This window comes from Chiroxiphia lanceolata, chromosome 2 (genome assembly GCF_009829145.1).
Source record: "Chiroxiphia lanceolata isolate bChiLan1 chromosome 2, bChiLan1.pri, whole genome shotgun sequence".
Taxonomy (NCBI): Eukaryota; Metazoa; Chordata; class Aves; order Passeriformes; family Pipridae; genus Chiroxiphia; species Chiroxiphia lanceolata.
In genome coordinates this window covers 70,717,728-70,730,654 of record NC_045638.1, presented here as the reverse complement: position 1 = coordinate 70,730,654, position 12,927 = coordinate 70,717,728, and the positions used below count along the sequence as shown (strand labels likewise).

At 37.2% G+C, this 12,927-nt stretch overlaps 1 protein-coding gene across 2 annotated transcripts in view; it reads left to right on the top strand.

Annotated features, from left to right (window-relative positions):
• FRY (FRY microtubule binding protein) overlaps positions 1–12,927 on the top strand; it is a 236,195-nt gene that overhangs the window by 21,396 nt on the left and 201,872 nt on the right. For both annotated transcript variants that reach the window (XM_032678002.1, XM_032678001.1), the window contains exon 2: positions 7,449–7,625. The gene's annotated coding sequence lies outside the window, so the exon portion shown is untranslated. The remainder of the gene's footprint in view (positions 1–7,448; positions 7,626–12,927) is intronic.

Below are 12,927 nucleotides of genomic sequence, written 5' to 3'. Positions count from 1 at the left end.
ACAAATATCAGATTTTTGACCCCAATGAAAAACCTGAGTGTTTTTACAAGAGGATTATTTTTCATATTAAAAAAAAAAGAGTGGACCTCCACTCTTGCTGCAGTCACCAAATGAACACCTGATACACCATTAGAGATACTTGCAGTTGTAAACTTGCTAGTTATGTAGAGGAAATTCCTTACCTTTTAAGCAATTAAGTGATTTCTCCTTTTTACTTTGAGTCCCAACTAAGCCATGGCTTATGTGATCATTTTCATCAGGAGAAAATCAGGTCTGATGCTGGAAAATGAGATCCCTTCATCCTACATTCTGCTCTGTCTCACCAGCTCTCTTGTATTGGCTCTGCTCAACTCTTCCCAAAAAAGTTGATGTGAAGTAGAGGAAGGGTTGGGATTTTCGGTTTGTGTTTTGGTTTTTTTTAATCCTCTGTCATAGTTGTTAGGGTCTTTTTAAAGTACTGTCTGATTTCAGTCCTTTTCACTCCTGAAACCCTTGTCAAGTACCAGTTATTCAAGACTCGCAGGCAGTTTTTAAATGTATGTAAAACTGTTGTGTTTTGAAAAGTTCTCTTATTAAAGAGCCAGAGACATGAGAGTTTAAAACTAGAATGGGATGGCATTTATAGATACTAATTCTCAAAGTATGCATCAATGTGGAGCTCTCCGGGGAGCCAGCATGGAGCTGCCAGTGACCACAGTAGTGGGCAATAATATATGTACTGCCTGGCAAACAAGGTTCATCCTGGCCTTAACTTATCCGTTATTATGTAGTTGAAGTGTTTATTTTTTATCACTCTGTCTTCTTCTCTACCAAGAAATTAAGCAAATGTTTTTAGGGCCACAGAATGTTTATTAGCGAACAGCCTTTGCTAATAGTAATCAGGTCGTGTGAGTGTACAGTCAGTCCGTAAGGTGAACATTCTGTCACAAATTAGGTAAATGTTAAACACGTGACCTTATGTGTGTTTGGTAAGAAATGTTCTGCCAAGTTAAGCTCTAAGGACTGTGTAATAACACATCAGAGAGTAGTGCCTTCCAGGTGCTGATGTGTTTATGAATCTGTTTCACAGCATGAAAGATGCATCTAGGACTCTTTATTTAGTAAATGCATTTAGTGTATTTACTAAGTGAGTAAATAATACTGAATAAGTTTTTACTTACTCTTTAAAGCAACATAGTTACCAGAAAAGGCTCCTGTATAAGAGACCAGTATGTTGAGATGAGAGTTGAAGTATAAATAAAGGGCAGTACTAGTTGTCTGGGAGAGCATGAAGAGAAAGCACGAGGAACCCTTCTGAGCTTTTTGCACCAATTCAGAGCTGTAGGCTGCTCAGGCCTGGCTGGACAAAACAAAATGAGAAGTGCAGTTAGTTGGGTAGATGTGGGCAACAGATAGAACTCTGCTCCTTCCAGCCCCCAAACCAAAAGCTTTACGTTGTGCCACGCAGCAGTAGCTGGTCTGAAGCAAGCGTAGGTGTTCCTGGTGTGGCATTGTACTCTGTGAGCTGGCTGAGTGGATCCCTGCTGCTTGGGAGGTGTGTTTCTCCCCTCTGCATTGAATACTTTAAAAAATGAAAAACGTAAGTTATGTGTGAATATAAATGGTCAACATCCCCAGCTTATTCTCTCATCGCAAGCTTATTCTCTCTGTGATACTTGACCGGTTTCTGGGCGAGTAGAGAAAGGGAAAGACTTTTAAATTGTGGAGGGTGGGAAAATCATTACATAGAAGAATTTTTTATGGGAAAATCATTACATAGAAGAATTTTTTATGAACAATAAAGTGATACATGGCCAAATAGTTTTGAGTCGTTTTGTGGGTTTGACTCTTCTTTTTTTTTTTTCATACAACTGATGTTTGAAGTGCTGGTTTCCTTGATTCTTTTACAGAATATTTATTTATAAATCTTCAAAATAATATGTTTTATCTTTTAATTTTTCTTAGCGTTAACCAGCACAAACTTAGTAAATGAAATTAATAAAGTTAATGTTACTCCTAAAGTTGTCAACAATAACTTTAATGTTTGCTTTCAATTTTTTTTAATAATTTAACAACTCAACACAAAGATGCTAATACTGAACCTTTCTCTGTAAGTATTCAAAATGTCCAGCTATTTTACCAGTAATTTTTTTTAGTAAGCTTTTATTGTAAGTGAAAAGATTGTGTCTGCATTCAATGGAAAGGGAAGATTAGTGCAAGAATAGAGAAGTATTTACATGATCTTTTGCAGAGATTGTGTTTTCTGCATGAATTATTTCCTTAATAATCATTATCATATTACGATCTCGGAATTAATTACCACTTTGAGTGGAAAATAGTTCAGCTGCTTTTGGTTCATTTTTCTATGTTGTTGTTACCTGCTTTTCTTAGAAAGTTACATGAAGAAAAGTGGGTTTTTTTCCATCTGCACTTTCCATTCCTGCCTTTCTTTTTCTTTTTTCCCTCACTTTTAGTTGCAAAATCTGACTGGTGCAGTTGCTGTTTTGGACCCCACCCTTGGGGTTGCTAGGCAGAGGACTTCATTGCGTAAGTAACCTGTTACTGAACAGGCTACTACAGCCCTAACCAGCCACCTAATAACAGCCAAGTCTTAAAGGAAATAACGTCTACCATTTACTGTTTGGAACTAGACCTTTCAAACATGGAAAAAATGAAGTGTTGAATTTGTATTAAAATAACAAAACAGAATATAAATGCCAGAAAATAACTGTCAAAATAGTAACTCCTGAAAATGGAAAATGCAAGTGCTCTTTTGGGTTTTTTTCAATTTTGAGGTTTGGAGATATGGATTCATTTTGGGCCCACCTCTGGCTTCTGGACTGGTTAGTCAGTGACCTCAAATGAACTTCACAGATTTCATGAGATGGTTTCTGGTTTGCTCTGTGCAATAAATATTTGACTCTAATAATTCCGATCATGACATTCCAAATCAAACTGATTTCTCCATCCCAGTTAAGTGCTAAAATATAAATTACCCAAAGTAGAAGCATTTGTGTAAATATTTGAAATAGGGTAGTTATGCTTTCTGTCAAATAGTATTACAAATTTGTTTGGCAAAAGTTTGTATGCATTTCATCATGTTCTGGAGATTGTTATTGGATGGATCAGTTTTTATTAGGATAATCCCTAAAGTTGATAAACACAGAAATATTAGAGAGAATAATGTGAAGATGCATGTGGGAAAGAAGAGAAGCAGAGAGCAGAGCTTGAAAGGGTGGTGAGATAGCGGACATGAATTTCAGGTGAGCAGACAGGATGTTGTGAAAACAAAACTAAGCAGATATAACGCTGTATAGAGCTTAAAGGTGCAAAATTAAGAGGCAGTGAAGGGAGCAGGTTTGCAATGGCTGATGACATTTTTGAGACTAAATTTCCCCGTGTCATTAAGATCAGCTAAGAAAAGCTCTTTTGTTGGTTCTTTGGGTTCCAGCCAGTGTTGACTTAGCCGTAGGTAGATAAAGTAGGCAGTTACTCAACCATTTGTCTGGTGGAAGCAGCCAGACAGCTCAGTAAGACCTGCTTGTGTCCTGCCTTTTCTTTGCTTGTGGCTTTTCTTGAGTGGTGGTTCAAGGACTGTGAGATGGCCAGGCAGCAGGTCTTTGCCTCCTGCTGTAGAGCTGGGCACAGGCTGCTTCTTCACTGTTGTCACCTGCTGAGGGGCCAGAAAGGTCAGGGCAGCCTTGATAACACCCTCGGTGGTTTTTCTCAGCAGCAGCCCCTACCACCCTTACCTCTCTCAGTGCCATGAAAGCATGCCTGCTTCTCCATTTCAGGCCTCCTGCTTCCTCCTCCCTCTTCCTCTCCACTGCCCACTGCAACTTCGCATCTGCCTTTGCAAAGCTCTGAGCCGGCTTTGCAAAGCAGCTGCCAGAATCACTGGGTTAAGGGCCTTTGCTTCTGGAAATTACACCATCTGGCTGTGCACAATATATGGAGTTTATATTTAGTTCACCTTGTATCTGGCATCTGGACTTTTTTCCTGCATGCTTGATGAGACCTGATTTGAGCACTTTCTTTGTCGGATGGTGTTCTACATAATGTATGCATTGTTACTTCTCAGTTGCCACAATGCATGATGCTCCATAAAAATAGTTGTTCTTTCTGTAAAGCTGTTCCTTCTATAGGTGAGAGCTGACCCTGAGATGCCATTTATTATTCGTGTCTGTTAGAAATATCAGACACAGAGAGTGCTTGTAAAGAACATTTTGCCCTTGTAATTAGGCAGATCAATTCTGAATACCTGCAAAGATGGGCTAATGCATGGCAGATGCAGCAGTACTGAGTACTCTGATATTAAACTATGTTGTCCTGTATAGCTCTAGGAGCTATGCATAGGACTGAGTTGAGGGATGGGTTTATTTTTGCTTTTCATTTATGTTTGTGTATAATGGAATCTTAGTCATAGCTTCAGGACCCAACAAATAATGCTCTTAAATGAGAACACGAAGTAACATAGTGCAGGAAGGCCAACAGAGGGTGCTGGAGTGATGCAACTCTTACCTTCATTAGTTTTTGTTGGTTTCTGTAGAACAATGTGTATTTTGACAAACCTTATTTTGGGATTCTTACTGTACAGCTATGAAGTTACTGCATTTTTTTTACATTTAATATTATAATTTTCATACTTTAAAATTATTTTGTGTTATGAAGATTATTTCAGAAAGGCACATTAAGCAGTAATATTTACAAGAACAATGTGTACCTACTTAGGGCATTTATTAATTTTCTTTACTGCTAAAAAGAGATAAAAATAAAAATCCAGCTTTTTCAGAAGAAGTTGGGCACAGTAGAAATGTCAGTTATTTCTCTGACATGTATGTATTATTGCATATGTAGTGAGACTGATGTAACAAAGCACAGATCTGTGAAAGTCATAGTGTGGTGTAAATAATACCTGTGTAGAAATAACATACTTACCACGAAGTGGTTCAGGGAGGAAGAATAAGAAGTTAGATAGCATATGACAAATCATTGTGTAACACTTGACAGTTAAACTAGTTATATCCATACTGTACTTTGTTTCAGGTTCCTCCTTTTTATCCTTGTTCAAGGTCTGGTTTCTGCTCAGGTTATAGAGACTATGCCCTTTTTATACTGGACTGAAAAGGTGGTGTGTCTGCAAAAGTTTTTAACGTTTGGCTTCAGACTGACTGCTTGATTCAGCTTACTGCTGTTCTTTGAAGTAAAGTATGTTCATGAAAGTCAGGGTTTACACTGTGGCCTCAGAGTCTGTTATGGAAAGCACTCCCTTCTTCTCCTTCTGACCATCCTCCCCCCCCTCCCCACCCCACCTCGAGCAAAGGATAATGACTTCAGGTTACCAGAGATTGAAAAGTGCAGTTTTTCACATGGATATGCAAAACTAGGTGATTACTTCTAAGCTGCAGTCTCTCAATACTGCACAGATGTCATGTATGACAGACAAAATCCACTCTCTTGTACTGATGATGATAACCTGAAGTATTCCATGTAATTGGGACTGACTTTTATGAGTTTAAAACTTCATAATCCATTTTTGTTCAAAAATCTTATACATCTCTTACAGCATCTCACAGGCATAAGCAGACTTCTCAACAGGGAGATGAAAAACTAGGGTGGTTTCAGGAACCGGTCAGATCTGCTGTCTGTCGCTTCTCATTTTCCAAACCAAAAAGTATCTAAAAAAGTGGGGCCTTATCTTTAAAATGGTATAGATACAAAAGGATATATCCAAGTTTGCAAAAATTTTGAAGGAACAGGTCTGAGCCAGAACTGCTCAGTCTCTCTCAATGACTTTTGACTCATGCCACCATTCAATGTTCTCTTAACGTTCACAAAACTGAACTCTTGCATAAACATGATAGAAGAGAATTACCCAGACTGAGAGTAGTGCTTCTTAAAGTGTGGACAGAAGTACTATTGTGTTTTTTATGGACATCAGCTGCAAAGGCATATCCAGAAGGATAAAAGCACTGAAAAATGAGAAATCAAAATGTATAAGCCATTTAATAATACATAAAAGTGTCAAGGGTAGTTCCTGTTGTCACAGGAAGGATAGGAAGAGGAGACAGGTTGTAAAACAACCCCTTATGAGATAGAAGACTACCGAGTATCATTTGCTAATATCAACTCTGTAGATCTTTTAATTATGTGCCCTATCAAACATTTCATGGAGCCGAACAAGTTAGGTTGGAGTTGGACTGTCCTGTTTGCTGCTGGGGATCTGGAGTATTCAGATTGAGATACACTGCTCCGACACCACTGTGGTTGTCCAGACATGTTTTCTCTCTGTCCTTGGAGGTATTCAACACTTTGGTTGGACAAGGCCCTGAGCAACTTCATCTCATATTCAAGTTAGCAAGCAAGGCATTTTACTCATGTCACAGATCTATGTAGCATCATCACTCCTCGAGCTCACTAGTAACAAAATTCAAATTGAATTTGATAATTTGGTATTATGGGCCTCTGGTCATATCCATCATGGGACAGCGCTCTCCCTCCAAAGTGTAGTACCCACATCTACTGCCAGTGGTTTTAACACAGACATGGCAGTCTCAACTTCAAAGCCTTTGTGCAGGTTGGGATATGCTCAAAATATTCAGCTTCTTTTGCATCACCACCTTTTGGAAAGATATTAAAACCTAGGACACACTGACAGTAACATGGCATCATATGATGAGCAAGTTACTCAGAGGAGGAGAACCAGAGACAGCTTCAAGCTCCTTTGCTACGATGACATGGGAATACAGGACATAAACTTGATACACAATAAGAACAGTCCTGCCATTCAAAAGCCATCTCACGTCTTTGGGATTTTTTTGGGACGGAGAAGATTTCAGCCAGTCTGGGTGTGGAAATGTTGCAATGCTAACTCTGTGCTGCTTCCATACAACATAAGAACAAATGTACATAGCCTGTCTCGAAGAACAGCTATGGGTGAATAACTTCTGTTTCTGGGCCTACAGCTGTTATTGGACTGAATTAAAAAACTGTCTGCCCCGTGCCTGTATTAGTACTAAATAGAAATATATTTCTTCTTTTAATTGGGACCTTGCAGTTATACCCAAATGGTAAAAGTAGATTCCTGCTCTCAGCATGTTTTTTTTCTGTTGGCACCCATTCTGTGTACTTCTGCTTAAGGAATAATTCAGTTTTCATTGTTGCATATAGCTTCTGACCAAAAATCTGGGAAAAAAAATACTCTCGTTCATATTGTCAATGAAAAGACAAGTTGTAATTAAAAAAATTAAGATTTATATATAATTTTTTCCCACTTGTTTTATGTCTCTTTCCAAGAGCATGAACTCCTGGTAAGAAACTATGCTTCTATTACGAAATGTTTGATAAATAAATACAAATTTTGACATCATGTTTTAAGACTTGGCTTTTGTTTAATATTTTGTTTAATTTGGGAGCAGTAATATATCACGTTGTCCAGGTGACTGAAGGTTGACTGTTATTTTTCCTAGGTAGTTGTGATGGCTCACAATGCAAAACAGTGATCTCCAGGAAACAAAGAAGGTAGTATCCAGTCTGCTTGCAGTTAACGCATCTCTGTCTGAACTAGAAAACTATTTATGAAAATTACATTGCAAAATTAAAGTATTTAGAGAGATCACTACTGGAATCTGTTGCTTCAGGGAAAGGTAAGACTTTGAATTAATTATCTAGTCATTATAGATTTACACAAAATTTTTCTGTTAAGAATAATGACGAATTTTATGTAATAATGCATGTTTTTATTGAATAAGTGTGGCAACTGTTACCCTTTTTTTAGTAAATAGTTCAGTCTTTTGCATAGGTGAAAAATGTAAAACATGCAAATTGGTATTTGGAAACTCATGTTTATGTAGTTTTTACTGAAAAGGATTGTGTGCATGAATTTAAATATTTGGCAATGACAGGTTTTGGTTTCTTATGGTCTCACTTTAAATATGAATTGCAAAGCTATATTTAGGCCATCACATGTGACATGAGATCGTGCACATACTTTACTATGAGTATTTATGGCCTCTGTCTTAATGTTAGTGAAAGCTGGCAAACCATTACCAGAAGCTGAAGAAACGTGGGTTTTAACTAATCTGATACAGTGCAAGTGTTTAGTCAAAGCCTTCCTTGGACTGAAATTCCTTACAGAAGAGAGTTGTCTGTATTTGGTTTTGTAAATGGTGATACGTTGTTTGAAAACAGATGAATAAACATTTTGCATGTGTACTAAGTTAAGTATCTAAAATAGCTGCAATTGCTACTGTGTATTTATATGTCAAGGAACCAGGGGAAAAATAGCAATGTGAGTACATCACTGTCCTCTTTAACAAAACAAAACATTTTTTCCTACTAAAAAAAGGTTCAGTGGGTTTTAACCAACCATTATTATTCTTTATTTAGTCCTTCTGCCATAAAAATAAGATTTCATGTAGACAATTAATTTTGCTGTGTAATTGACTGTAAGTCACTCCACATTATATTGTTAACAGTGTTTCTCCTGTAGTACTGGCTTCCGTAGAGCTCTCAATTCTACTCCACTGGGGAGTGACATATTTTCTTTTGCTTTTAAAGAGAAGTACTATAAAGGCTCTTAACAAGGTCACAGACTTTTCTGAGTAGTTTATTTTATTTTCTTTGTTGATCGTTTAAATACAGATTTTTCTGTTTCAGCTTTTCTAAATTTTTCAATTATGGTTTTCAGTACAGTGGGACAATTATTATAATATGATTTATTATTCGGTGTTTATTTTATTTTGATATTTTTTACCCAAGACAGTGCAGATCAAAACAAGTAGAGGAAGTATTTCTGCTGTAGAGCACAATGATCTGTAAGTGTGTGATATATATTCTGGACCTGTGTGATCACTATGAAGATGGTGATTTTCATTGCCTAGAGATAAGCTGTTCTGTACACCAGAGATGTGTACCTTACAGCTGGCATGAAAAGGGCTCCATATGGCTGAGTCTGTAAGTTCAGTTTGAGTTAGGGCTCTAGGACACATCTCCACGGCAGCATGTGCAACTTCAACCCCGTGTACAGTTGGAACTTGCTGAAATTCCCATGTCAGTCACTGAAGGGTGTAAGGCAGACGTCTACCCTATGTAGAGCACTGCAGCCACAGGAGTCTGCAGCACAATCTCTAGTACTCTAGACACAAGATTGAGCATGTAGTGTTGCACCACATGAGCTGGGAGGGAATGCCTGATGACTCTGGTCTGGAAAAGTACAACTATATGTAGTAACAGCCTGTAAACTGGGAAATGCAAGAGCTGTTTCCTAGACTGCCTTGCAACTGTAATTCTAGGACCTCCTACATCCTGGTTAAGCAAGCTCAGAAAATACTAGATCTGACCACTTCTGGATTAGTTTACCTGTTTTACTGTGCCTTCAAGCAACTGATTATACTAACGTTTCTCCTTCAGAAGCAGTTTAAGAAGATACAATCTCTCAGCAGTTAAGCTAGTGGCTTCTGAGTGAAAACAGTATCTCATGATAACAGGCTTCCCACTCCAGTGCATACAAATTTGGCATATTAGCAGGTGTCTTGTAAATGTCCTTGAACTCAGAGATGGAACTATGTGAATTTACAGGTATATTTGTGGGCATTTATTTTCTAATACCAAACCAAATTATATAATGAGCTATTGTGAAATCTCTTGTCTTTTACAGTTTAGAAAAAATCCCAGAGAACAGAGGGAATGATTTAGTTCCATTTCACTAGAGCAGTGTTCCTTTTTAATTACACTGGTGGCATGTCAGAATTGGCAGAACTGAAGTCTGATGAATGTGTGACCTATTATGTTTTCATAGATCTCTCAGGTTTTAGAGGATGACATTGGTGGCATCAGTGAGAGAATGCTAGAGAGAGGGGAGATCATATCTCTTGCTACTCATAAACACAACTGTCTTATTTTCACTTATTTATTTGAACACTTCACTGTAAATTTATACTATTTTATTTATTTGATCTGATGATGTTTTAATAGTATATTTTTCCAGCTGTAAATTGAACTCAATTACTTCTGCGCCTTTGGCTTTTAGAAGTAACAAATGAAAACTGTCTATTTGGACCCAGCAAGGCATGTGACAAGCTATCTGGCAGTAATCTAGGAATGCAATTAAACATGTTTAATTATGCGTTTTATTTGCTAGGCTACGGTTTTAAAATTTTGCAAGGTGGAGACCTCACAGGACATAAAAATTCAACCATTTTATTTTATTTTAGTATTTTGACTTCATTTATCAGAGTTTGAGAAACTGTATAGTTTCTTCTCTTAGTTAATTGTGTAGCCTGTGTTACATAGGAAGTTCCTGATTTTTACTGAAGTTATGATAGCAAGCGTTGATTTATTGAGTGTCAAAGAAAAGTGCAGATCCCAGCAGCTGTGGGTTCAGGAAGTTGTTTTCCAATTTAATCTCCCTTCTTGGGGAGCATGGCTCTTGGAAGAGTCCAGTTGTATATCTGCCTAAATTTTGTGCATATATACATGGATTATAGTACTTCACAAACTGCTGGATGAGATATTGATGCAGGAAAATAAATGAGAGCTAGGTGTCCAAGAACTGAGATGGAACACAAGTATGCCAGTAGTTTAAAAAAAAAAAAAAAGAAAAAGAAAAACCCCCCAGAGAATGAGGCTAAAAATAGACTTGTTTTGTTATTTTTAGGAATTCCTGCTGATTGCATAGAAATCACTGAACTTAAAAGGTCATACTACCACTTGGAATTTGGGGGAGGCAATATCATTTTTTCCTAATTAAAAATATCAGTGTTCTAGCTTGAAATCTGTTCTGGGAAACAGATGCTGGGAAGCATCATTCATTACGTTGCAGCCAACGGTATTGACTTGAATCAGGTAATAACATTTTAGGGCTGATAAGCATTATTTAATATTGTCTAAGAGTGGATTATGGTTTTCTTTTCATATTAAAGTACTGTAATAGTTCATGAAAGGAGTTATCAATATTAATTCCAGAAGAATTCCTAAGAATCTTTATAAGATATGTGAGTGCTTAAATAATTTGGTTTTAGCTTAACCTTTTTATTTCCTTAATAGAAGAAGAACAAATATAGAAGTGGGAGACCTGCATCGAGTATTAAAAGAAATATTTTTTTAAAAGTGTGCCTAGCATGAAAGTTTTCACAAAATAGGCAGCAATTCTTATTGCAACACCAAATACTTCAAAAATAAATCACAAGATGAACAACAAAATCACAGGCAGTATCCCGTTATTTCCAAAGTAAATATTTTACCAAATAGGTTTTTGATAGAAGGAACAAGATGTGCAAGGAACAGGATGTGATACATATCCAGCACAACATTTTAAACACATTTTAAACATTCAGGCTTTTCCCTTGGTTATATTTAGATAAAGCTTAAATAGTTCCACTTAATGTTATTTTACTTTGATTAAAACAGACAACATTTTAACCCATATAGGTGGCTCATTTAGAGGCTTTTTAAAGTATAAGCAATTTTTTCTTGTACATGTTCCTCCGTGTAGCAGAATAAGGAAAAGGCTTTTATTCTCCATTTTCCCCTATAGAGAGATGAGCTAAAAAGTCCTTTTGCTTTTAGTGCTGATGTGCTATTTTGGAATATGTGCTGACCTACTTTCTGTGTTTCCAGAAAGAGAGCTGAAAAATTTTAGCTTAGGTTGCAGACTGTGATTTATTTTTCAGTGTGTTTTTGTACATACTTTCACATAGATATGCGCACGCACACACACACACACACATTGCCTAATGTGGAGGTTGATGTACAGTAGCAAATCAAAACTGCCAATTTTGGTACAATTTCAACAGTAATAGCAGCAGAAATCTGCTGCTAGACACCTTCCTTTAGATGATTTGACAGGAAGATATTTCCAATCTAGTGGTGCCCTTATTTAGGGTTATGTCATAATATAGGAAGTTTTCAGTTCCCAACTTTGAATAAACTTGATACCTAAGTAGAAACATCAAAAATTACTGTAAGAATTGCTGTAAGAATCTTGTTATTATATTTTTTCAGTTTCTTCAGCATTGTCCTAGACACTGGAAGATAAAGCCCCTTTGAATCTTTCACTTTGACTCTGTGCATCTCTTTATGTAGCACTCTGACCATCAAAGAAAGTTCAGCCCATTAGTTTGCCATTCCCAATTAAAGTGATGATACATAAAGCTTGGGAATTGTATGAACAAATTAGGAGAGAACAAATAATGAGAGATGAAGCCTGCTCCTGCCCTCTGCTTAGGGCAGAAAAAATTTATCAGTCTCGGCAAGTCTGCACTCACATCTGAGCTCTCCCCAGCAGAGCAGCTCTACTGGTGCAAGAAAATCCTTTTTAGTTTACTGTGATTCATTCACGATTGCTGTAGTGTAGAAGGTCCTCTCATCTATCCTGTATGAGCATTCAAAGTGTAAGTATCTGTAACTGTCAATAAAAGTCTGTAGTTAAGGGGAAAAGGCAGTTTCCCCTATTGTGGTACTACACTGCTGTATCTGATGCCTTGATATTTCCACTTAACAAAGAGGTATGAATAAGGGAGAGAATTCAAAAAAGAGGCCTGTGGAATTTTTCAGCGTCCTTGTATCTACCTTTTATACTGTGAGTCCTCAAGAATTCAGTTGTTTAAATTTATAGAACAGAATTTTGCAAGATGACTTGATCATCATCCACAAATTTCTGTAATTTAAAAAGCCATCTCAAAGCAAGGGATTTCTCAGCTTTATAAATATAAAGGCACCTGAATGTTGAAACTGAACTAGCTCCATCCAAACCCAGATTTTCTCACAAGAAGGAAATATTAACATGGAAATAGATGAGTTGTAGCATCTTCTACCAAAGAAAGAGGGATATTCCTATCATTGTGGAACAGGAACTCCCAAAAGCTAACTTTGTCTTTGCCACTGTTCAGTATAGTTAGTGGAGAGGCGGAGAGTATTCCCAGCCCCGAATCAATGGCTCTCTCCACG